Source organism: Gambusia affinis, linkage group LG22, assembly GCF_019740435.1.
Source record: "Gambusia affinis linkage group LG22, SWU_Gaff_1.0, whole genome shotgun sequence".
Classification (NCBI taxonomy): domain Eukaryota; kingdom Metazoa; phylum Chordata; class Actinopteri; order Cyprinodontiformes; family Poeciliidae; genus Gambusia; species Gambusia affinis.
Window position 1 is genome coordinate 21,637,924 of NC_057889.1, and position 23,978 is coordinate 21,661,901.

At 40.8% G+C, this 23,978-nt stretch overlaps 1 long non-coding RNA gene across 1 annotated transcript; it reads right to left on the minus strand.

Moving 5' to 3' along the window:
* Positions 1 to 911: 911 nt before the first annotated feature.
* LOC122824837 lies at positions 912 to 8,580 on the minus strand. The gene is made up of 5 exons (XR_006369550.1): positions 8,391 to 8,580; positions 7,965 to 8,083; positions 4,072 to 4,170; positions 2,662 to 2,819; positions 912 to 2,456 (listed from the first exon to the last, which is right to left on the minus strand). It is a non-coding gene; the product is annotated as an uncharacterized LOC122824837 (long non-coding RNA).
* Positions 8,581 to 23,978: the final 15,398 nt, after the last annotated feature.

A 23,978-nucleotide genomic window follows, 5' to 3' on the forward strand; every position in this document is an offset into this window, starting at 1 on the left:
TTTGTTTTCTAAATTTGTTTTCGTCAAAATTGGAAAAGCAAAAAAACAGTAAAACATCCCAGGGATTGAATATTTTTCACAGAGAGCATTAATGTCTTTCTAAAGAGAAAAATGTGGTGATTTATGAATACCTCAGCTGGAAGAGAAATCCAGCTGAGATTTAATGAATTCTCCTTCATGACAGTTTGTTCATTTCAAACCAACAACACCTCAGCAGCATCTCCTCTATCAAAGTTCTCTGCTTTGCTTTGCTGGTCTGATCACGTCCTCACTGATGTTTTGGTGTTTCAGCTGCTTTCACACACACTGAGATTCAACTCCTCATTGCTACCATGATCTTTAACCTTCTGAGCTAATGCTACATCAATTTCCAAACTCCATAAAAACATTTGAAAAGTTTCCTTCCAAAACTAATTACATCCTATTGGCTTTTAGCAGACAATAGGAAAACAGCTCCAGTTTTACTCTGTAAGCTTCATTTATTGATTCAGTTGTTCACTGTTCAGATTACTTTTGTTTTGTTGAAGGTTTTTCCTTAAGGTTTGGATGCTGTGCTGCTGGAAGGATTTTTGCTCTTCTTTTTTATTTGTAGTTTTGACGCATAACCATAGCAACAACAACAAGGTATTATGTTTACAGTTGGGAGCAACTGATTTGCATCTCAAAGCACAAAAAATACCTAACTATGTCTGCAAAAATTGAAGTTTTAACTTTTACTCTTAACATTTAAATTACATGTTTCAATGGCAGAAACTGAACTGGAAAATAAAGATTTGCTGCGTCCTTGAGTTTCAAATGAAATTCTCTCTGCTCAACGTGAGCACAAACCTGCTTAAATAACAACAACCAAATTGGATAGCGATGGTGAAGTCATGCAATAGCCACATTTATCAGATATTCAGGACCTCAGTGTCAATTATACTCATAATGGTCGTGTAATGCAGTTAATCTGAGGAGTTCTCATATAAAATGGATCCTTACAGAACTCCTGTGGTGAAATGTCAGGTTATTATCCTGGTGTAGAGAGCAGAGGAGGCAGACAGCAGCGATTAGCCACATGTTGCTGCTCAGTCTGGCTACTAATCAAGAGCTCAGGAGGAGGGCAGAGGGGAGGACAGTCTTCTCCACAAGATGAGCCTGGAAGGTGCTGGAGCTTCACCGCAGGATGAGCAGAGGACGACAACTGTAATCAGGCAGCTGTAATGTGGAGGAGCTGGGCAGAGAGCAGGCTGCACCGCTGAGTTCAGGAGAAAACAGATCTGTTCCTCGCCTCCAGTGCGTCATCCACATTTTCTGTTCCTCACCAGATTGTAAAATATTTCCAGTAAAAAAAGAAAAAAAAAGAAAAAAAATTAATACAGTCAGCTAGGCAAAAATGGGGAACCTCAGTGTTAAAAACTGAGCATGTCTTTGCCATTTTCACAAAATGTAGAAGATAAGGAGGCATCCAGGCGCAGATCTAAAACTAAAGCACCTGATGCAGTAATCATCCTCAGTTTGATCACCCATGTAAAACACAGTCTGCAGGTCTGGAACACACAGGTGTGTATTACCAGGAAAGACTTCAGAAATCACCTGAGAAGCAATTGTTTCTAAAAGAATTTTAAAACAAGTTTAAAAACCTTATCCAGCGGTGAGAAAAATTATTCAAACAATGAAATAGAAAGATAGCCTCTAATCTTCCTGGGAATCAATGTTGCAGTAAATCCAGCCCAGACTCTGAACTGTGTGCTTCGACACGCAACCAGGCAGCATTGCTAATCTATAATGCAAAATATGAGCACTGCATATACACTCGTGTGTCTAGGGGTAGCAGGAGAAATGGAACAGGACCTGGCAGTCACCAAAAGTTCAGGCAGAGGATAGATACATGAACTCTTTGCTGTTGTGATTCTGTGGATTTGAACTGAACCGAGTTCAACAGCCAGTGAAAACAAAAGCAGATCAAAACCTCCACAGGCTAATGGATGGAATGTGTTGCAGGAAGTAAAGTACTGGTAGGAAATGCTTCCATGATATTCTGTAAAAGCCTTCCTGTGATCCTCTTCATTCAGTCCTGCAGCTGTCATCCAGGGGCCCTGGCAGGAACCCTCCTCTGCTGTGTTCTCCTCCAGACCTCATTGTACAGTAAGTGGCAGTTGGTGCAGCACTCTCAGCACAGCGGTGTCCAGTAATGCCAATGCCAGCACAATGCATGAATAATAGGAACCCTGTGCAGCAGCCCAGCTGCTCTAGTCGGACCCTGAAGAAGTCAAAGTCAGACCCCCCGCCCCACCGCTGCCCTTCAGCTCTGATAACACTCTCACATCCAGCTACACAGGAACTGGGCCAATCACAACCGAACCCAGCCTGTGTTGAGAACGCAGACCTGCCCATCTGCTTCCTGACCTTGGAGGTCGCTATGACAACGAAGGAGAGGCTGGTGAGGATGACCTCTCCTGGAGCCTGTCTGACCTCTGCTGATAGGACAGGAAAGGGTTTAGAAGAGACAACAGTTACCCTTCACAAAAGCAAAGTATATTGGTATATTGCAACAAGTTGGAAAATATGTAACACATTATCATACATTCCCATATATGAGATTATATATATACATGATCAATTAATAGCTATTGATCAGTGTGGATGATTGTGATCTTATATCAGGTGACACACACAGACCTGGTGTGTTTCAGTGTTTTTGTGTTTCTGCTGCGTCGCTCAGCTCTCACTCTCAGGGCAGAGCCGCTCCCCTTCTCCAACCACCATGCAGCAGCCATGGCCAGGCTGTGCCGTCCCCCTCTCCTCTGTCTGCTGGTCACCTTCATGCTGTCAGCTTCCTGATAACCAGAACAAGTTGCTGCTTTCAAACAGCTGAGCTTTTATTTACAGAACAACTAAAGAAAATAATTCAGAAGTGCTTTTATGTTAACATTCTCCATAAGTTCCTCCGTTCACCTACTTCCTGGTTAATAGGTATGATCTTGTTGCAATAACCAATGAGTCAATTAATCAAACAATTAATTGTGTGGTACATTAAGATGAGCTTAACTGACGTTGAGATGGTTAATAGTTTTCGAAGAGGATCACAATCCATTAATTTATGGTCAAATTGATTATTTATTAATAAATAATCTATCTTTCCATCCATCCATTTTCTAACTCCCTTGTCCCTAATGGGGTCAGGAGAGTTGCTGGTGTCTATCTCCAGCTAATGTTCCGGGCGAGAGGCGGGTTCACCCTGGACAGGTCACCAGTCTGTCGCAGGGCAACACAGAGACATACAGGACAAACAACCATGCACACACACACTCACACCTAGGGAGAATTTAGAGAGACCAGTTAACCTGACAGTCATGTTTTAGGACTGTGGAAGGAAATCAGAGAACCCACCACCATGCACAGGGAGGACATGCAAACTCCATGCAGAAAGACCCTGAGCCGAGAATCGAACCCAGGACCTTCTTGCTGCAAGGCAACAGCTCTACCAACTGTGCCACTATGCAGCCTTTATTTATTTCTAATATTGAGGATGTTAAGAATATCTTCTAGTTCCAGTGTAAAGTTTTCTTTACAGAATTACAGTTTATTGATCTGTGGACATTATTAATCCATTACCACACATTACTTAAATATTGCCTCAAAGCAACAATGTTATTGTTTATCACAATCATTTCTGGGACAATTAATTTATGTATAAATTCTCCAAAAAAATGTATTATTGTGACAGCACATATAGCTTTTTGAAAATAGTATGAATTATTATATTTGAACCTCATGGAGTTCTCTAAAACACACTCAGATGCTCCGAGGGACTGGAGAATCGTTCTGTAACCTCTTCCTACCTTTGGAGGGATGGAAGCTTCCATGGGAAAGCGTTAAGCTGAGGGGAAAGTGGCTGGATGTATATGTTTGTGAGGGGAGTGGGGGCAATGGAGGGTTCACTGACAGGAAACAGACCCCGTCTCCATCCCCACATTCCTCTAACAGATGTTTGACAGGGAGACTATTTTCACAGCTGAAGAGGGGGGCTGTGGTGTCGTAAGTTTTACGATGTGTTACACACAAGGTGGAGAAATTAAAAGAGCTCACTTGATGATTTCTACATGAGCATTTCTGATGTGCTGAAGTTCCCCCGATGCTCAGTGACATTCCTCCTCCGCAACATCTACAACTCTTCTCTAGTTTAATCTGTGGAGGATAACACATCTATCAGTTACTCTCTAACTGGGAGTGGAATGTGAGCTGAAGGGCGTAATGATTAATGATGGAGAAACAGCCTCTAGTGGCTCCAGTATGACCTTCCTCTGATAACAGTGAACATGATGATAGTGTAAGAGGAACAACGAGCAATGAAGGAAACCAACAGACAGAAAATAGTTAATGTGAACTGAAGATCTGTTTGAATGACAGGAAGCAGAAATTTGAGGATGGAACTTAGGAAACTAAGAGCAGGATTCTCAAAGTGCTCATTATTGTAGCACTTTATAACAAGGCTGCACTTATAGATGACCGAACTAGAATGACTTTACCGAATTGCCTCAGACTGAACCCTTTACTTAGTCTTTTGTGTTTTTAAAGCTGGAAGGTATGAATTTGAAGATTAAAACCCAAACTGAGTCTTTTAGAGAAACTGTTGTACAGTAACAGTCAGCTAGTGACAATGAAAAGCCCTTAAACTGCTAACATGCTTTTATTTGATTAAAAAAGAAGAGTCCTGCTGACATTTTTGGTTAATAAGGATTTAAAGCTAAATTATCCACAGATTTCAGCCACCAGACCCACCAAAGCTGGAGCTGCTCCTCTATGGGACGTCCGTTCCAAGAAGGGAACGCCACCACCAGGGTGAAAAGAAAGCACTCACCCACTGTGAAATATCTACAAAGTATTAGTATTGCTCAACCACAATGGCACACAATGCTGGGAAGTTCTGCACTGAGGTGCAAGATGACACATCCGGTGTGGGTTAAAAGAACACATCATCCCATTGTACACTGCCATCATTGTGTAGAATGGAGTGGGGAGAGCAGCAACGTTGCTCTTTGTATTAATTTCCAACTGTCTCAATTCTTACTCCATTCATAGAGGGTTTGTGTTCCAGACTTAGTTTTTGGAGCAGAGAGAAAACCCCCATCTGAGCCTGTGGCAAACTGGCTCTTACTTGAATTAGTCCCTGCCGTGGATTCCACTTTAAACTTTCAGTCTGACTCAAGTTGCATGATGTAATAATGTTATTCAGTCATCAAAAACGTGCCTGGAGTGTTGCTTGGAGTCTTCCATGAATGTTTGAGGAATTCTTTATTCTCCCATGGACACCAGTCAGAATCACACAGAGCACCGCCTATTTCCACAAAGCTCCTCCTTGGAGCTGCACACAGCTCTTTCCACACTCAGATCCTTCAGACTAGCGGCAGCAAACATGAACAAACACCTGGTCAAACTGTGAGTCTGCTGAGCTCCTCATATGAACTACTTCTCAATCCAACATACCTAAGGATAGTTTGTAAGTGGCACAATGAGAAGCAATGTTGTAAAGAAGTCCTGAAAGAGCGGGAGCTCCTTAAAGAGACAGAGACCAATGTCATGGCGTCAAATTGCAAAGTTCAGTTTCTTAACTCACGGTTGATATGTACAGCATTTTTACAATAACTGAAGGTGATTGTGCTATATTACTATAATGCTGCCCCTTTGACCCACAGCGGAAAAAAAAGAAACTGCACTCAAACTTTCCAAAGAACAAAACTTCCTTATTAACTTTTATTCACATGAATATATCAGGCTCCTCCATCAGAAGACAGAACATACCTGTAGTTTACTTCAACAGCTGCCAAAACAGATCTAATAAAAGTGTGGGAAAGGCATGCAAGTGCTTTCTATGAGGCTGTCTGCATTGTATGTAGCAGGCTTCCACATGTTAAAGTGTGCATGTATGAGCCTGTATGCAGCTTTGATGTCTGTTTTTTTTTCATTGTGTGCATGTGGTGTAACAGGAAGAAAACTGTGAAGTTCTCCTTTCAGCAGCAGCACAGCCCAATCTGCTGCTGCTGAAAGGAGATGCTGCAGGTAGCACAGCAGCGTCTGCTTAACGTGATATCCAGGGAAGAAGAAAAACACAGAGTTTCTCACTGTTCATAAGAAATGATATTATTACCTGCAGAGTATTGCATTTTGATAAAAAAATGCAATACTCCAAAAAAGCCCTGTTGGAGTATAGAATCAGCAGCAGCTTCCACAGCCTGCAGCGCTCTGGAAATTTATTCACATCCCATAAACTTTTGCACATTTTGTCATGACACCAATATCCATGATACTCATACAATTTTAACAAAAGTGCTGGAAATGAACCACTTATGAAATGCTTTGAGGATGACAGTATTGCAGGTTTTCCTGTCAGTCTGAATTTATGATGAATCCTGTCTGCAGTAAAGTTCATGGAGAATTCTCAGGAGAAAAGGTTAGTCTGCTTTGGGCCATCAATGCTCTCAATAAATGTCATTGGTCTCGTTCCATCAGATCGCTTCATGTCTGAAGGAAATAGAAAATATCATGTGAGCACTCGTATTCATGTTCAAAAATGTGCATAGCCTTCACTTTAGCTTTGATGCTGTCTCATCAAATTTGGATGAAATGTAGTTTGTGTTGAGGTTAGCAGCCTTATCACCCTGGTCGCTGATGAAGAGGTTTTATATTCATTTATTATTTTAAGCAATTACATTTGTTGCCTCAGTGAAGATCTTGCTAGATTAGATGTAAGAACTAGTCATCAGGAGAGGAGTGTGTTCCCATGGAGACCAATAACTAATTAAAATGTGCCATGTTTAAAACCTTCTGGTCAGTTCTGCCTTTAACATACCCAGTGTAAGGGCTGTTTGTCTAATTTTTAAATGTTGCTTGAAAACTCATTTATTAATGCTGTCAGACATCTTAATGTTATCAGTTGATCAAATTAAAATTAAAAACAGATCAAATGTTGAGAATGCTGGTTGGATTGTAAAGATCAGCTAGAAACATTATACTGTCAACAGCCTTTATAAATCAGACCAGTGTTGTTGGGTTTGGTCCATATTATGGAGTGAAAATAGTATCAAAATATTTGTGCTTGTGTAAAAGTATCTGTGAGTGTGTAATACTGGGTTTGTAACTCGTGTAAGCATCTTTGTTTGTAACTTTGGATAGTTGTGCAGATACATCTCCAAATTTCATGACTAACTCTTGGACTTAAAACAGTAAAACTTCTTCAGGTGTAATTGTGAGTAGTTCTTCATTCGCACTTGCAGATTTACTTATGAACAATGACAAAGAAAAGCATGCAGCTCTCAATGCTCCAGTGCGTGTCACATTTCATGTCAACATGTCTGCAGGTATTCTCTCAGCCATGTGAGGATTCAGATGAGTGGTCACCTACCTACTCTACTGCTTTCTTTCTTTACTTCAGCCAAATGCCTCTGTGTTGTGGTTTCTTGTCCTCAACCACTGAACTGTCAATACCGGTTAGCTGAATTTGTTTAAAGATCTAAACGTAGTGAACTGTGGACTGAGCCCTCCTCCTTTGACACTACACGGATGTGAAGGTGGAGGGAACAGGTGGGGACCAGTATGAGAGAATGTCCCACCTTCTCCTCCCTAACCTATACAGCACCACACCTCAGGAGGGGTTTGGAGTGTGGGACGATGGCCTTGTAGGCCTGGGTGCAGCTGTGTAGGGTGGCAGACGTCTTTAGGCCTCGACAGTCGGCCATATTTCACTCTGCGGAGGTTCATGTGGACGCCTGCCTACACATCCTTGCAAAAACACATTTCTATAACAGCGTACTCAGTGTCACATCAGTCAGACTGCCACTCTGTGCAGCACTAACATGGTGACTGCTACGGTGCACAAATAGCTCATCACCCTTACTAGTATCCATTTGGTGGTCAGTATGCTCCACTATGAAATCTTCATCCATCTGCTAACATTTTGAACAGCGGTATGTTGGAGCCTTTACCCTGAGTCTGCTTGGCCTGATGGTGGCTGCTCCTTTGCGGCGCTGGTGACCTGCCTCTGGGTGTCTGCCTGGGCTGTTGTAGCCACCTGTCCTTCCCCGCTCCTCTGTGCTGCTAAAAACTATAAATATTAGATGTTATTAAATGTTTTCCTTATGAAAAGAGCAAGCAATTAAGTCAAGACGTTAAGTTTAAGAGGATCCTCCTCACTCACACTTCAAAATAGATCAAAATACATCAGTCACAGTTTCTAAATGTGACTGATGTGTGTCTAACTTCTGGAAAAAATACTTACTCTCTCTATAAAACCTACCAAGAACATTAATTAACTAATATTAATTTATTTGTTTACAAGTATTCTCATAGGTAAAATCTCAGATTTTTACACGTACGTATGAGTTGAAAAACAGGACAAATACAAAACTTACATTTATGCACATTTATTAACTTAAATTCACAAATCTAGATGTATACACATGCATTTTTAATTGAGAGTAGTCTTATCTCATACATAACTCCTTGTGTTGCCATAGCAACTAAAACAAACAAAAACCTGACACAGGTTGTTTGACATCATCATGTCATCAATGTTCTCATCGATGATGTCATAAAGGTTCAAATGATTATTATTATCATTCCAAATACAAGAATTCTCAGTTTGCTTTTCAACTTGGTTGGAGGTACAACACTTTGAGATAGAGTCGATTTCAAACAGGGATTTTAGAAACCATTTCAACTGCCGTCAAAATGTTTTTTTCTATCGGTTGGGGCATTGGATATATTGTCACAAAAGGAATAGAGAAGTTGCTGGGACATCAGATTAAAGATGAAGACATTTCAGCAAAGCGCTCACTTGACAAAAATTCAAAACACTTTGATTCTGAAGACGATGAAAAACACAGTGGCATTTCAGCGAAGAATTCAGATGAACTCAAATGTAAATATTTTGGATTCAACGTTTTCGTCGAAGACTGTATAAAACACAAGGAGGTTTCAGCAGAGACCTCACCTGACAAAAGCTCAAAACCCTTTGATTTTGACATCGTCACCGAAGATAACGTAAAACATAATGCCATTTCAGAAGAAAGCTCAGCTGAAGACGAACAATTTAAGTACTTTGGATTTGACGTTTTTGTTGACAGTTATGTAAAACACAAGGATGTTTCAGGAGAGAGCTCGTCTGATGAACAGTCCAAATACTTTGGTTTTGACATTGTGGCCGAAGATGATGGAAAAGACAATGGAATTTCAGGAGAATTGAAAGAGGATTCTCCTGAAATTAAAGTTGAGGAAGTTACCGTTAATACCGATTTGATAGTTAAGACGTCTGGAGACACTGCTGCTTTGGAAAGCGTCTGTCTGTCTGATACCGAAATGGAGCTGGAATTTGAAGTTAACTCTGGGGATGATTTTGTTGATGTTTCTTATGAACAAATGGATCCAGCAGTGAAAGAAAGCTGTGAAAGCCAGGAAAATCTGATGAATTTTGTAAAAGTCTTTGAAAATTCATCAACAGAGGAAGTCTCTTGCCTTGACGAGAACTCAAAGGATGAAATTCAAAACCACACAGGCCATTTTGACAACCTGGACACTAAAGAGATGGATGCTTCATTTAAGGAAGTTGACTCTGGAAACAGAAATGCAGCAAATGTGTCACATTTTGATGACGTCTCTGAGTATTCTTCATCAGAAGAATGGTCTTTAGAAGAAGAAAGCTCAAACAATGATTCTGAAATTGATCCTGACCATTTCGACAGCATTTATGCTAAAGACATTCATGCTTCCTCTGAGGATGAGGAAGTTTGTTCTGGAAGCCCAAATGCTGTGAATATGTGGACACATTTCGGAGAAGTGTATGAGTATTCTTCATCACAGGACTCATCTTCTGAAGAAGAAAACTCAGAAGATGGAAATCAGAATGACACTGATCATTTAGACTGCATGGGTGTAAATATTTTCCCAGCCATGTACTTCTGCAAATTCTCCAACTCATTTTTTAACTGTTGGATGAATGCCACAACACAAAGTATTATGAATTTGTCTGTTGTCAGAAGGTTGGTGGCTCAGTTTCCGGAGGAGATTTCTGATATTTTTGCAGAGACACCATTATTTGCGCAGTGTTTCTTCACCGCAATGTACCATCCAGGCAGAGATTTTCCACCACATGAAGTCTTTGCTGTTCAGAATGAACTGGTTGACACTCTAAAGATTAGGGATGTAAAACATCAGGACAAGCCAGGAGTCCTTTTGTTTTACATGTCACACTGTCTGGCCCAGTATGGCATCTACACAGTCTCTAAGCTGTATACAGCTGACTACTGTGAACAATGTCAGACGTGTTCACAAATTATTCGTACCCTTGGTCCTGTCATTCCTCTACCAAAGGAACAACAAAATGACACGACATCAACTCTTTTGAAGTGTTATTGGAGTAGAATTTCGGAAAGTTGTGACACCTGCAAGTCCAACAAAAAGACGGATTGCTTTTTCAATAATACTGATGTGATGACCCTGATACTGCCATGGCCAGACAGTCCGGACGATGTAAGACATCCTGTGATACCTGACCGAGTCCTAGAAGTACCTGTAAAATGCGGAACTCAGACATATCATCTCTCCTCCGTCATTTGCTGGAGACAGGCAACTACTTCTGACACCAGCAGCCTTTACACTTATCTGATGTGCGGAGAACTGGTGTTTAAGGCAGAGGATGAGCGGGTGTCACTGTCAAATATCGACTGTGGAGCTGACATGTGCAGCAATGGGTACATCTATATCTACGAAAAAACTACAGAAGGACAGGATGAATACAATGTAGGGCGCAAAGTGACAACTGACCAACAACAAAGATAGTGCTTCAGACACATTTTGGAGGAAGTGTGTGGAACATGGCCCACACATGGACATGTGTCCCTGCCTTCATTGTTAAGGAGTTGTGGCCACAAAATCTTCAGTTAATGTTTTTATGGAGAACTCTAGAATCAACTCGAGGGCACCAGAAGGGAGGGAAGCTGAAAGCGGGAACCACAGAGGAGGCCCCTGAATGTCTGGAGGTCCCTGAATGGCCCCTACCAGCAGCTATTGAGCTTTCTTTGCCTTGATATCTCAGTCTTATAATTCTAGATCTCAGAGGTTTAACATTAAACTATTATATAGAGTTAACTCCTTTGAGATTTTTGATCTATAAAGCAGACTGCTGCCAGGTTGTTCTAGAGGTTAAATAGATATAGTAGGATCTAATTAGATACTAGATTAATAAGGGTTGTTGCTATGTTGTTGTACGGAGTTTTTGTTCAATGTGCCCCTTTTTTAAATTTGAGCCCCTGCCCCTCCAAAGGTCTCTGCACGGCCCTGCTCACATGCACTCACTCCAAAACTTCTAAAATCAGAGACATAAAGAGGAAAAACTCCTAAAACTCTAGAAACCATGCAACAGAACATCCAGCAAGGCCAGACTCTGTTGCATACAAACACATTTATAAAAGGAAAAGATAAGTCCAAATAAACTACAAAAGAGTAGTAGTTTGAACTGAAGCCCTGAGGGAAGATGACATGAAGATACAAAAAGGGTCAACTCAATAAAAATCAAAAGACAATCCCAAATCTAAATCAGTACATAAAGAACCAAATAAGATCTGGAGTATCAACTACGACTAACCCAAAACTCAAAAATAAAATCTAATTATTGACGGTCATGAAAGTCGGGGTCTTAGGTATTAGATGAAGACCATGAATGGGTCCAGGAAATGAAAAATATTTTCCTTCAATTAAGGTTTTCAGTGAAAGACTGTTATGTCTTTATCACAGAGAATACTCCTTCCAAGAAGGAATTACTTCTACAGTTGGTTCGTGGAAAGATGGTTAAGTTGTTCATCCTGGAAGAAAAATACCAAAGACAGACACTAATCTTTCATTTAACTCCCAAAAAGAAAAACTGACAGGTCATGACAAATTAACACAAATGAATGAATGAAAATACTGTTAGGTATTGACATGAAGCTATCAGACTGCATCCCCTGCTTTGATCCAGTTCACCTCTGAATAGAGGAGAGCAAAAGGAGGGAAGGAAAGGTTTCTAGGTTCTTGGCTCAGTAAGTTTCTTTCAAGTCCAACATGAAAGCCGTTGTGGTTTTGTGGCTGAAGACTTTGAGAGGAAAAAGAGAGGCTTTACACAAAAGCTAAACTTAACAGCTGTTTTAGAAATGCACCAGTGTGAATGCAACAAGCTTTTCCTTTTAAACGGCTGGTCCAACAGATTAAAGGTTCCTTTCAGTCTGGAAGTCAGGGGAGGTGCATTCAGGTGGACTCCCAAAATCTCAACAAAGCGGTGAATCACTCAAACGTGCAAGACGCTTGGCTAGAGTAAAAACGAGCTTAGAGGAGTCTCAAACACATTTCCTGAAGAATATTTTCTCACATGTGGTTTCAAGTGTTTGTAGCAAAATAAGACAGGGGGCTCTGCCAGAGGAGGCGGCGCTGTGCTGTCACGCTGCAGCGCTGCTGCACTCCACGTCTCTCCAGTTCAAAGCGGATCGCTTCCAGACGAGTCAGGCCACACACAGGAGCTCATTTAGGACAGTCTGATGATGGGTCTTCGATTCAGCCACGCAGTTCTGGTCCTGCAGAACACAATCGTCTCAAAAGCACAGACACTGCAACGACAGCATCCTGGCTGAAATTTCAGTCTGAGCCACATCTGTTCCCAGTCTGTAAGAACACAGCGAGGCTTACGTTTGTTCCTGCTGGAGTCAGACCAGAGCACGTAAAGACTGGGGGAAGTTTGAAAGTTGAAAGTTTGAAAGTTTGAAATGAACTTGGAATTCATTTAGCTGCTTTCAGTGGCAGCAAAGTTTATCAGCAGGAAGACATTTAATCTGCATCCATCTGAGTTCAAACATCATTTTATACTTTCATGTTCCTCCTCTGGACTGTTTCAAATCATGCTTCTTCTGCAGATCACAGTCACAAAACATTTACTTGGACTACGCTTCACATAATTCAACCATGTCTGAGATTTTGGCGTACTTTTCTATTTATCCTGAATTTGCATGGCATTGTGAGTGTTGGCCAACTAAACGTTGACCAACACTCTAAATGTGTAAATTATTGACCAACACTCACAATGCCATGTTTTTATTTCCTGTATATTAAAACCTCAGAAACGAGGAATAAAATACATAATTACTTCCTGTGGCTCTTCATGTAGCTTCTGTGACCATGGAAACAAAGGCTTTTGAGAACTCATCTTTCACCAGAACTGCTAAAGGCATTGAGGCAGAGCTGCCTCTCTATCCCTCAGTCAGTTTCATGAGAATCGATGAAGTCACGTAATCCTGCCTTCAGCGCCACATCCACGCAGATCTCTGTCTGACAGCCATCTTAAACTTCTACTAGTCACGGAACCCGTTTCCACATCAGTGAGCTCACAGCTCCTTCAACTCACTCTGTTGCCACGGCAACCACGTACCATCTCGGGCTTCCATTGTGTCTGAAGGGCAGTAGCCCCTAAAACACCCCCCACACCCTCCAAACAAAACAGACTGTCGTTTTTGATTCTTTAGTAAGTGGTTGTAGAAAAACTCCTCTGGAGTTTATTTATTTATTTATTTATTTTGTAAATCTGTCCTACAATGTGAACGGATCTTAATATTTTGATCCATCCTGCCAAGGTTTACCTGAAGAGGGCAGTGTTGAGTCTTTTCTCACAGCTCCAGAGAGAAATCTACACAAACCTGCTGTGTCACAACCAGCAGTATGAATGCTGGACCACCCATCCACCATTAAAGGTCCTGGTTAGGTTCTAAACCTCGCTGACCCTCACCCCAGAGGAAAAACATCTCTGTATGTGGGTGTGCATAGGTGTGTATTTGTGTGTGTTTTCTGGTATGTACGCATGAATGTGTGGAGCAGCCAGAAAGGGAAGGAAGGTGAAAGAGGAGGAGGCCAGGGAGCAGCTCTCTCTCATCACTGAGCAATGTTTGGCGCTGGCTTTTTTCTTTTTTCTTTCTCTTTTTTTCCACTTTCAGAAAAGAGTGGAGCACCATTGTTCGTTCAGCTGCTCCATATGTGTCTGTTCTCCTTCTGCCCTCTTCTCTTTCTCTGGCCATCCCTCTCTTTGTCACCCTAAACCCTCCCCTCCTTTTTAAAGTCTCTCCTCAACCCCACCCAGTTAAACCCCTCTGAAGTCCCCACACTTCATCTAGAAAAGCATCACACAGTGTGTGTGCGTGTGTGTGTGTGTGTGTATGTGTTGTAACCTGGGGGAGGGACACAGTGAGGTTGTATTCTGTGATTGTTACAGTCTGGGACCTTGCTACGCTGTCACCATCCCAAATTGATTCAACAGTCAATGGTCGTGGCCCTTTAAGGCTCCCGATGTGCTGGCTCCCTGGCTGCCCGGGTCCTGCTGAATGTGCAGGGAGCCCCCTTCTTTTCTCTCTTCTTTTCTCTTGTTCCCACCGCTGCTTACCAAAGCCTATTGTGTCCAGAGAAAGTGGAGGGGTCACCAGTTTACCCCCCACAGGTCAACCACGAGCTGGGACAGAGACGAGAGTAGCTGGCAGAGCCGGAGCAACGTCAAGGAAGGGGCGGGGCTCCTGACGGGGTCCTTCAGCCTTCAGGAGAGGCGGGTTCGCATGGACCCCTGACGTCAAAGCAGTTGCTCAGTATGAGCCACTGAAAATATTTGGAATCCAAGGCATCTATCTGATAGAGGTTCCTCTTTGAGTTCACTGGCTTCTTCACTGAGTCAATGTCTGTTGGCTTCTGCATAAGGAAGCAAAACCTTAACTCCAATTCATTTCTGATTGTTTTGTGTGTGTTTGATTTGGATCCACACGATTCTGTGCTTCTCTTCTTGTGTTATTTCTGGAAGAAACACAGACTTGTGCTCATTAGCAGCAAGCTGGGAGGAGGAAATCTGACAGAGCGTAGTGAGATGACAAACTTCCAAAGTTCAAACGTTTAGTACTCGGATTTTGGTGCTTTGATGATAGAGACAATTTGGTATCTTGTCACGAATCTCTGCAAGAAAATATAACAGGAAAAGCTGGTCATTAAATGGAGTCATCTATTTGAGCTGAAGAACCTTAAAGACAGTCCTGAGGATTTGGTTGCATCTGGAATCTTTGCTCAGGTTCTGGTGCTTAGAGTTGTTTATTTACTGCTAATATTTCATCCTCTTGGTATGTGTCCTAGTTGTATTATATTTCATGCTCAGCAGTTGTTCCCCTGTCTCTTGTATTTTTGTCATTCCTATACTTTTTTGCCTTTTCAGGTTCCTCTCAGCTGCCATTGGTTCTGTCTATTAGGCTCACCTGGACCTGGTTTCCATTAATCACCTCTACAGCGTTTTGAAGCCAGTCTGTTTCTTCCAATCCTTAGTACACTGTCTATTACCCATGATTTCTTCCACTTGGTTTTATTCAGCAACCTTCTTAATTTTATTGCATTGTGTTGTTCAGCGTGATGTAAACACTCTACATTTGGGTCCACAACAAACTCAGGGGAAAAAGAAAGCCGTCCCTGAAACAATGCCAGATAAAGTCCTAATGGTCACAAAAAAAGACAGTAAAGCACTTTGAATTAATCAGAAATTCAACATTGACAGATTTTATTTAAGGCTTCTTACTTTTTTTTTTTAGAGTTTTCAAATGGTTACAGATCAGTCTTTTTCACTCTTTTGATGTGAATAAAATGTTAAATGATTGTGAAATAATCAAAAGATAAATGTAATAATTATATATATATATAAAAAAAGAAAGACAACTGTCAAATGTTCATGTAACAGTTTGGCTTATTCTGGAATCCTGACTTGCAAAAGTGCAAGATTATAGCAGCAATAGATGATATAAGTCTGATTTGAAAAATATCTGTTTAAGTCATTAGAGATTGAGACTGGACTCTGATCTGGGGTGAAAGATTTGGCGCCTGACCTGGACTTGAATAAAGGACTTGTGAACCTCTCTGGTGGCTACTGGTTTAAAGTGAACGTGTTTGCATCTGTAACACTTTATGTAGTGACTATACACTGTCCTGAGCTAACGGTCAAAGCTCAGGTGGACAATGTGCCGTAACACAGGACAGGAAGCGTCTTATATTCTATTTTTTAAATAAAAAAAAATCCATCAATTTTCTGTCACCTGGCAAGCCTTTGCACTTTTTCTCTGTTTTCTCTATCAGTTTTTCCTCCTAATGTTTCCATGGTTACCAGAATACTATTTACCCTTCTCAAAAAATAGTATAGCAGGTGGTTGTTTTTAAGAGTAACGAATGCTATGAATGTGACTTCCTGAAAATAATCAGGGCTTTTTCTTCGACCTCCTCTGCCTCAGATGCTAGTTTCTTCCAGCTGATTAATAGTTGATATGAATATCTGAAAAGCTGCATCTTTAGCTCTAATAGCCGAGTCGCGACTGCAGGTTGAAATGTTTATGTTCCGCCGGATCTGGAGGCGATGAGCTTCTTAACGACCTGTTGGAATATTTTCCTCGGTACAAAACGTTGGGGGAGGGGAGAGGTTGGGATATGAGACTGATGTAACACTAATGTTTCTATGTAGAGCTTGTCGCTGAGTAACCCGTTGCCTTGGTAACCCTCTATTACTCCACCACTACTACTTCCTAGCCACACACACACATACACACAACCTCTCTCCCTGTGTTCAGCACTGTGTGATCACCAGGCTGGTTGTGGCGCTCCGGTCCAGATGACGGACTCGGCTCCAGAGTCTCCGACCATCCGGTCCAGAGCTGCTGTCTGGAGAACGACCCGCTGCCTCTGACTTCGGCTCTGCACAGAGAGATGAAACCTGCAGGCTGCAGCACAGCACACACAGCTCTGCTTCAGAGGAACCAGAACACACCAGTTTGGTAGCATGTGGGAACATATTCATAGCAGTTAGTTGTTTTATGACTAACATGGGATCAGAACTCTATGATTCCAGGTCCAATCCTGCTGATATCAACTCCATAAAATGTTTAATGAACATCCATTTCATTTCTAACGGCCTGCCAGCTGAACAGACGCTTAAAGTCTGAGTTATACTGCCATCCAAATATATTTGTAACCTTTGACCTTTTCCATGATTTTCTCGAGGCTATAGCCATAAAATCGTCAACCTTATAGCATGATTGCTTAAGTTCTATGTTGGGACTCAGCCAATTATGCTGTCAGGCTGACGAAATGTATTTATTTTAGAGAAGATTTTAAGTGAAAAACTAACTCAAGTTGCTCATAATTCTGACTGCTATCAACTGCACCACCATGCAGACATTTTTTTGGTTGTCCTTTATTGTTTACAGCAAAATTGCCTTACCTTTACCCAGCCTTATACTTAGCTAGAGAAAACTATTAACTCTTGACTCCCAAATAACTGAACATTGTAACTAATTATTATACTTTTTATAGCACAGTTAATAATAATGCAGTAAAAATCAGCGCACTGAACAAAACCAAACAATTTATTAATGTAATTGGGAAAGTTGTTCCTGTTTTCAGAGTGTTTAGCGGCTTTATGCATCGGATCAGATAACAGCCATCATAACTCTGCTCTGCTTGGCCCTGTTGACAGCGTGGTGCTGACTCACACTGCCCCGCACTTCACCAACTGTACGACTGTGGTTACGGGTGAGAATGCTGGGTCTGTTGCTCACACACAGCTACATGCCTCTTTCATGATGGGCTGTAATTAAGAAGTGGGATTACAAGAACGTACTTCATCACAGCAGACACGTCTGTCTGTCTGCGTTACAAAATGGGTTTCTTGTTTCCCGACACAGACCTCTGGCTCAAAGTCACACCACTGCTACAAACAGGAAGGTATTTATTCTGTTCTGCTGAAGCAGTGCTGAATGAATTATTACAAAAAAAGTAATTCTTTTTGTAATAGAAAAATGTTAGATTTTAAAGATTTTAGTTTTGATTAGTTTCTCCAGCTGGAGGGGTCTGTGTGTGTGTTGGTTTCTTGGTCATGACTGACTGTGTTTCAAAGGACAGATGGATGGATGGGTTGGGACTTTGCAGTAAAGGTAAGTTGTTTCTGTGAGGAGCACGTACACAATATTGATTGACAGCGCTGAGACCCTCCTCCTGGCTCTGATTGGTTGTTTTTGACAGCGCTTTGCTTTTCTACTGACAGCAATAGAAGGAGGGTAGAGGTCAATTTTTTTGACAAATGAGCTCTTATGTTATACTGTCACCACAAAGTGATAGTTTTAAGAAATATGTAAAAAAAAAAACATATTTGTATAAAAGTTATATAGTGCAGCTTTAACTACATCCAGCGTACATCTTGATGAGTTTGATGCAATACTTCATCTTCTCATGCAGCTGCAGCAGCGATGGAAAGAAGAGCCAATAAAAGCGTTGTCAACGTTTTTTTTTAACACCAATAAGGTACATACAGTTGCTGCTTTACACCAAACTCATAATTCCTTTATTATAAAAATCTTAATATTCCCCATGCTACCTGGTGAAGTGGAGACTTTCTAGGGCAGCGCTCAGAGATGTGTTTGTGTTTCTCTCCTCTGTGCCTGGTAGACAGGTAAGGATGCTGATTTGTTTGTGATGAAGAGGCGGGAACATGGTGCACCCCTCTGAGCCCTGTTTGATTACAGTACCAGGTGCTCCTTGGGGTCCAGGTCGAGAAAAGAAGAGGTTCTGTTCCTTTATTCTGCTCACAGAAACAAAACCAACCCTGAACAGGCAGAGTTCCCCCAGGCTGCGCAGATCAACAGGATGAGGGAAGTTCTGTGTTCTTCTCAAGGTTCAGAATGTTTCAGCACCATTCAGAATATGTTTGACAACAACATACATCAGTTTCTATTTACTTTTTAATAAGCTGAAGGCAGTTTCATTATGGGAGTTTCCTGCTGCTTCCTGGTCTACCATGCTCTCAGTAACATGATGCTAATAAAAAAAAACATGGAATCAGAACAACAGGAGCTCTTCCAAATCAATGAATCATGATTGAATCCACAGAGGAAATGACTGATTTATGTTTAACAAATGCAAAATACAAAAAATGATTTTTGCTGTCTGAGATGTCAGCATTGCTGCAACTTAATTAATTGAATTCTCATTTCATCTCCTTCCCAGACATTTTATTCTGAGATATTCAACCTGATATTCTATTGAAGATGCCAAACAGGACTGGTCCTAGGCTCTGTGGGGCCCTGAGCAGAATTTCCATCCAGGTTTGGTGGAATCTAGGAGAGCGGGACGAGTTGAATTGGTTAAGCTTAAAAGCAATCAGAATTGGTCAGTATTTGTAATCAAACCAACCTCAAAATATTAAAAACATCACAAACTAAACATAGATTTTAGACAAAGTCAGGAATCCAGCTGACGGCATCAATACATCTAGACAAAGCTTTGCTCCAAGTGCTTTCAGTTTTGCATTGGAGGTGTAAAAACTAAAGGTGGGACTTGATTAATTTTTTTATCACATGAATTACAGGGTCTGTAATCAATTAATAACATTTTAATCAAAAACCACATACTGACAAAGCATCCAGTATTTTTAATTCAAAAAGTATTTTTTTCTGCAAAATTATTGAATTAATTATTGTACAATCTCAACAACAAAGATGTTTATTATTTTTAATCTGTTTTCTAGATTATTCAACCAACACATTGGTCCAAATACAGCATGGTTAACATTAAGATGTTATGTTAGGTTCTAATAGTGTCGCTGATACTCCTTTTAGCAAACTTGAACACATCAACATTCTGTTTGTCCACCTCATCAGATTGTTTCTAGAAGCAGGAATGAATCCCCAATGGGACAAGAGAAGTGGCTTATTTGCAGATGTCAGATTGACAAGCATAGCAGAAACACAACACAAAAGCTGCGGCTCGGGACTTTTGCATGAAAAAAACAAAACGAGATTAATTGCATTAAAATGAACTCATTCAGGTTCCCATTCAGAAATGGGAGAAAGTGAAATCAGGTTCCAGTTGGAACAGAAAACAAGCTCAGCAGTTTATTTATCACTCATGAGAGGTTAGAGACGATACAAAAGCCTGCTTGTCCTGCAGCTGATTCATGCGTGCAGCTGGGATCCATGATTTACAGTGGCTGAAGCCACACTGAAGCTGCTTTCTGTGCTTGATACCAAAACTAATGGCTCAGACTGAAGGAATGTAGAAAAAGACAAAAGCTGCACAAGTTGTGACTCAGTAGACTTTCTGGCTTCTAGCAGGTCAGAGAATGTGGATCTGAGTTTTTAGGTTCAGTGATCAGAGTCAGCAGGTCTGATGGGATCAAACACAGGCAACAATCTGTAACAACATCTATAAGGAAACATCAGGCGACAATCATATGAACAAAGAACATTTTTAACAATTTTAATTAGGTTTTGATGATGATATCATGTTTAATGCTCTCTCCTGCATAAATGCACTAACAACAAAAAAATTACTTTTTTTCCACTAAAAGACTAAAGAAATAGAGTAAAATAATCTGCTTAACAGATACAGTACCTTACAAAAGGATCCGTACCAACTGAGTTTTACTGCATAACCACAAATTTCACTGTTCTTTACTGTGATTTTTTTGCTCAAAGCCAAATGAAGCCTCCAGCCTCGAAAAAGCATTTGCAGTTGTTCCTGGACGTCTCTCTTATACCCTATGCTATAATTCCTGATTATTTTTCAGTAATAACTGAGCTTCCCCTGCACTGCTCAAAGCACAGAGTACTGAGGGTTTTTTTTAACAATGATTTTCTTCATGCCAGTTTCCCTTAAAGGTCAGATTTGTGGAGGTTGAAGCTAAATGTGTTTCTGTTGACAGATTCCCCCACCTGAGCTGTGGATCTCTGCAGCTTCTCCTGTTTCCCCAGGCTGAGACTCTCTTTGCCCAGCATGTTAACTTAGATGGACAATGATGTCTTGTCCAAACTCTTTCTATTTACAGATGACAGAGTGTGCAGAGCTCTGCCAAGATGAGACTGATTTGCTTTGCAAGTTGTAAGGACGTTTTTCCAGGTGAGGTGGTTTGATGTATTTCACAAAACATTTATGGAAACAATTTTTTTTGCATCACACGAGGCACGTGATCAACAGTCAGATGTCACTACTGGTGAAAATGACAAAGAACACGACAGGAAGTGGTAGGAGGATGATGGTTTGTTTGTGTTTTTTTTTTTTTTCAGACGATGTGCTGCTGGCTCCACCAGAGCTCACAGCATCACAGTTCCTGGCCCTTGCTGACCTCTAGAGTGTTGAAATGCTCTAGACTTAAAGAAAAGTTGGTCACAGTTTAGGAGTTATGTCAACAGGGTCAACATGTAGATGTATGTATTGCCCATGAGTGCAATCCTCCACACTGTTGTCCCTGGTTCGATTCCCAGCCAGGACTGTTTGCTGCATGTCGTCCTCTTCTCTTTCTGACCTTCTTCCATCTGCTGGATGGAGAACACTAGTTAAAAATACCCAACATTAAACGAATGTAATTCTTACTAATTTATAAACTAACTTCGGCTGTTTTTGACTGACCTGGAGTCATATATATTGTAAAAGTTTGCAAGTGTAAACTAAATGATAATTGCTCTTCATAGTTGTGGGCACTGTGACCCTGTCCTTCCTCACTCCCTCTATTATGTCTGTCACGTTCAGTCTAAAGGCCAAATCTGAAGTTTGATACTTTAATGAACTAAAAAGAGAAGGACTTTCTCTACTTCTGAGTCAGATGACTTTCCAGAGATAGTCAGGTGATTTTTTGATACTCACCTGATTATCAAAAAATTATCAATGCTTTGAATCATCTCATATAATTCAAAGCATTGATAGATCTCAAAATTGTTAAGTTATTTTGTGTCAGGAGCAAAGTAACTGGCATCCTGAATGTAAAAGAAATATTATTTTATATTTTTGAAAATAATTTATTGAACAAAGCAAGTTTCTCTGGTCCAGTAGTATCGTCCTACAGCAGAGTCTGCTTCATCTCTCCTCATCCAAGCAGCAACTAAGTTGGTGGGACTTTTTTAATCAGCAGTGTCTCTCCACTAGCTTATATCCAGTTTCCTTGATAACTAATGCTCTAAGTGGCCAGTGGGTGGCAGCAGGCTCTATCATTTCCAGTATTGCTGCAGGTTAAGTTCAGTGACCAATCACAGAACAAGCCTTGTTGGGGAATAAGAGAACATTTATTGTGAAGTTGGTCATGTTACCATATAGAATAAGAGACAACTGAAACGATTTCAGAAGGCTCACTGAATCAATACTGTAAACAATACAACAATAATATCAATATGTTAATTGTCATTATTAAGTGTATGTCTTTGTTTTTAAACTACTTTTAATTATAATTATTCTAATTTTGTTGTGTTTTTGTTTTTGGATTGTACAGCACTTTGTATCAACTGTGGTTGTTTTAAAGTGCTTTATAAATAAAGCTGGTATGGTATGGTATGGTATGGTATTATCAGAAAACCTTCCAACCATGAACAGCTTGTGGGATATTTGATGATTTATGTTTTTGAACTTACACCACTCATCCAAAGCATTCCTGACCAGCAAACGTTTCTCCACCCAGGAAACATGAATGTTCTTTGACTTTCCTCAACTAAGTTCTGTTTCCTGATCTGGTTTCACTCTTTTGATGTAGAGAAATCAGCTTTCAGACAAGCTAGACTACAATTCCACCAACAATGAGTGACATTATCTTAACTCATAAGGGAAAATATTCAATATTCCATATCCAAAAGAATAAATGCCCTGCGACAGACTGGCGATCTGTCCAGGGTGAACCCCGCCTCTCGCCCGGAACGCAGCTGGAGATAGGCACCAGCAACCCTCCTGACCCCATTAGGGACAAGGGTGAATAGAAAATGGATGGATGGATGAAAACAATAAATATTACAGTTTTTGTCAGAACCTAACAGGATTCTAACTGCAGCTCATACTTATAGTACTCAACTTAACTTTGATTCATTTGCTGAACATAGCTGGAGATAGACACCAGCAACCCTCCCGACCCCATTAGGGACAAGGGTGAACGGAAAATGGATGGATGGATGGATGGATGGATGGATGGCTGTGAATTATAACTTAGTTAAGGCTATGGTTAAGAAAAATGTTTGAGTAAGGTGAAAATGCAGTTACTAAAATGAATGGAAGCCAATACAAAGTCTGACAGTGGGTAGAAGTACAAGCTTGTGTGTTTGAGTGTGTAAAACTCATAAGCAGTATGCTTTATAGTTTAACCTAGTATTCTAACTCGGTCACAAGATGTCTTCCTCCTTTGTGTAGGAAATGATCGCTGAAGCCAACAGTCAGATGGTTTTAGACAAACATGCAATAGTTTTAACTTCTAAACCTTATTTAGACTACAGGGTTAGAATAAAAAGCCATGACTAACCAAAATTTATTAGGGTTAGGGTAACATGAGGAGCAACATTCATGGTATAGGCTCCAGTTGATTCCCAAACTGGAGTTTAGCACAGAAATGTACAAATGGGTCTGCTGCATTAAAATAACATTCTCTAACTGATGTAAACCTCAACAACATTTTAAAAGATTAAAATACTTTTAGATTCTTTTGGATTTAACAGATCTGCACCGTTCTTCCATATCTGCTCAGCATAGATGCGATCTGAAACAAGAATGCAAACTGGAAATGAATCAGGGAATATGCGCACTGGAGCTCCCATATGCACATACCATGGATTGATCTTTATTTGCTGGCTTCCTCAGAAAAACGCTAGACCTGCATTGGCAAATTGTGCCATTATTGAACTTTCTTTGACCTTATCCTCAGAATCCTGAAGGATTCCTTCAAACCACAGGGCAAAGCTGGACTCGTTCTGGGCCCACTTCCTGTGTAATATCAGATCTGCTCTGTTTCAAATGTCAAAATGGGTCTTTGTTCGTGAATCAGGACCAATGTTTGGGAGCCGAGTGAGGGGTGAAATCTCACCCGCCGTCTCTGCGTCAGTCGGCCCCTCAGGGCTCGTCCCGTCTCCCTGTCAGGAAGCCGCCATGTTTCCACAATGAACGAGATTCAGACTGGAAGC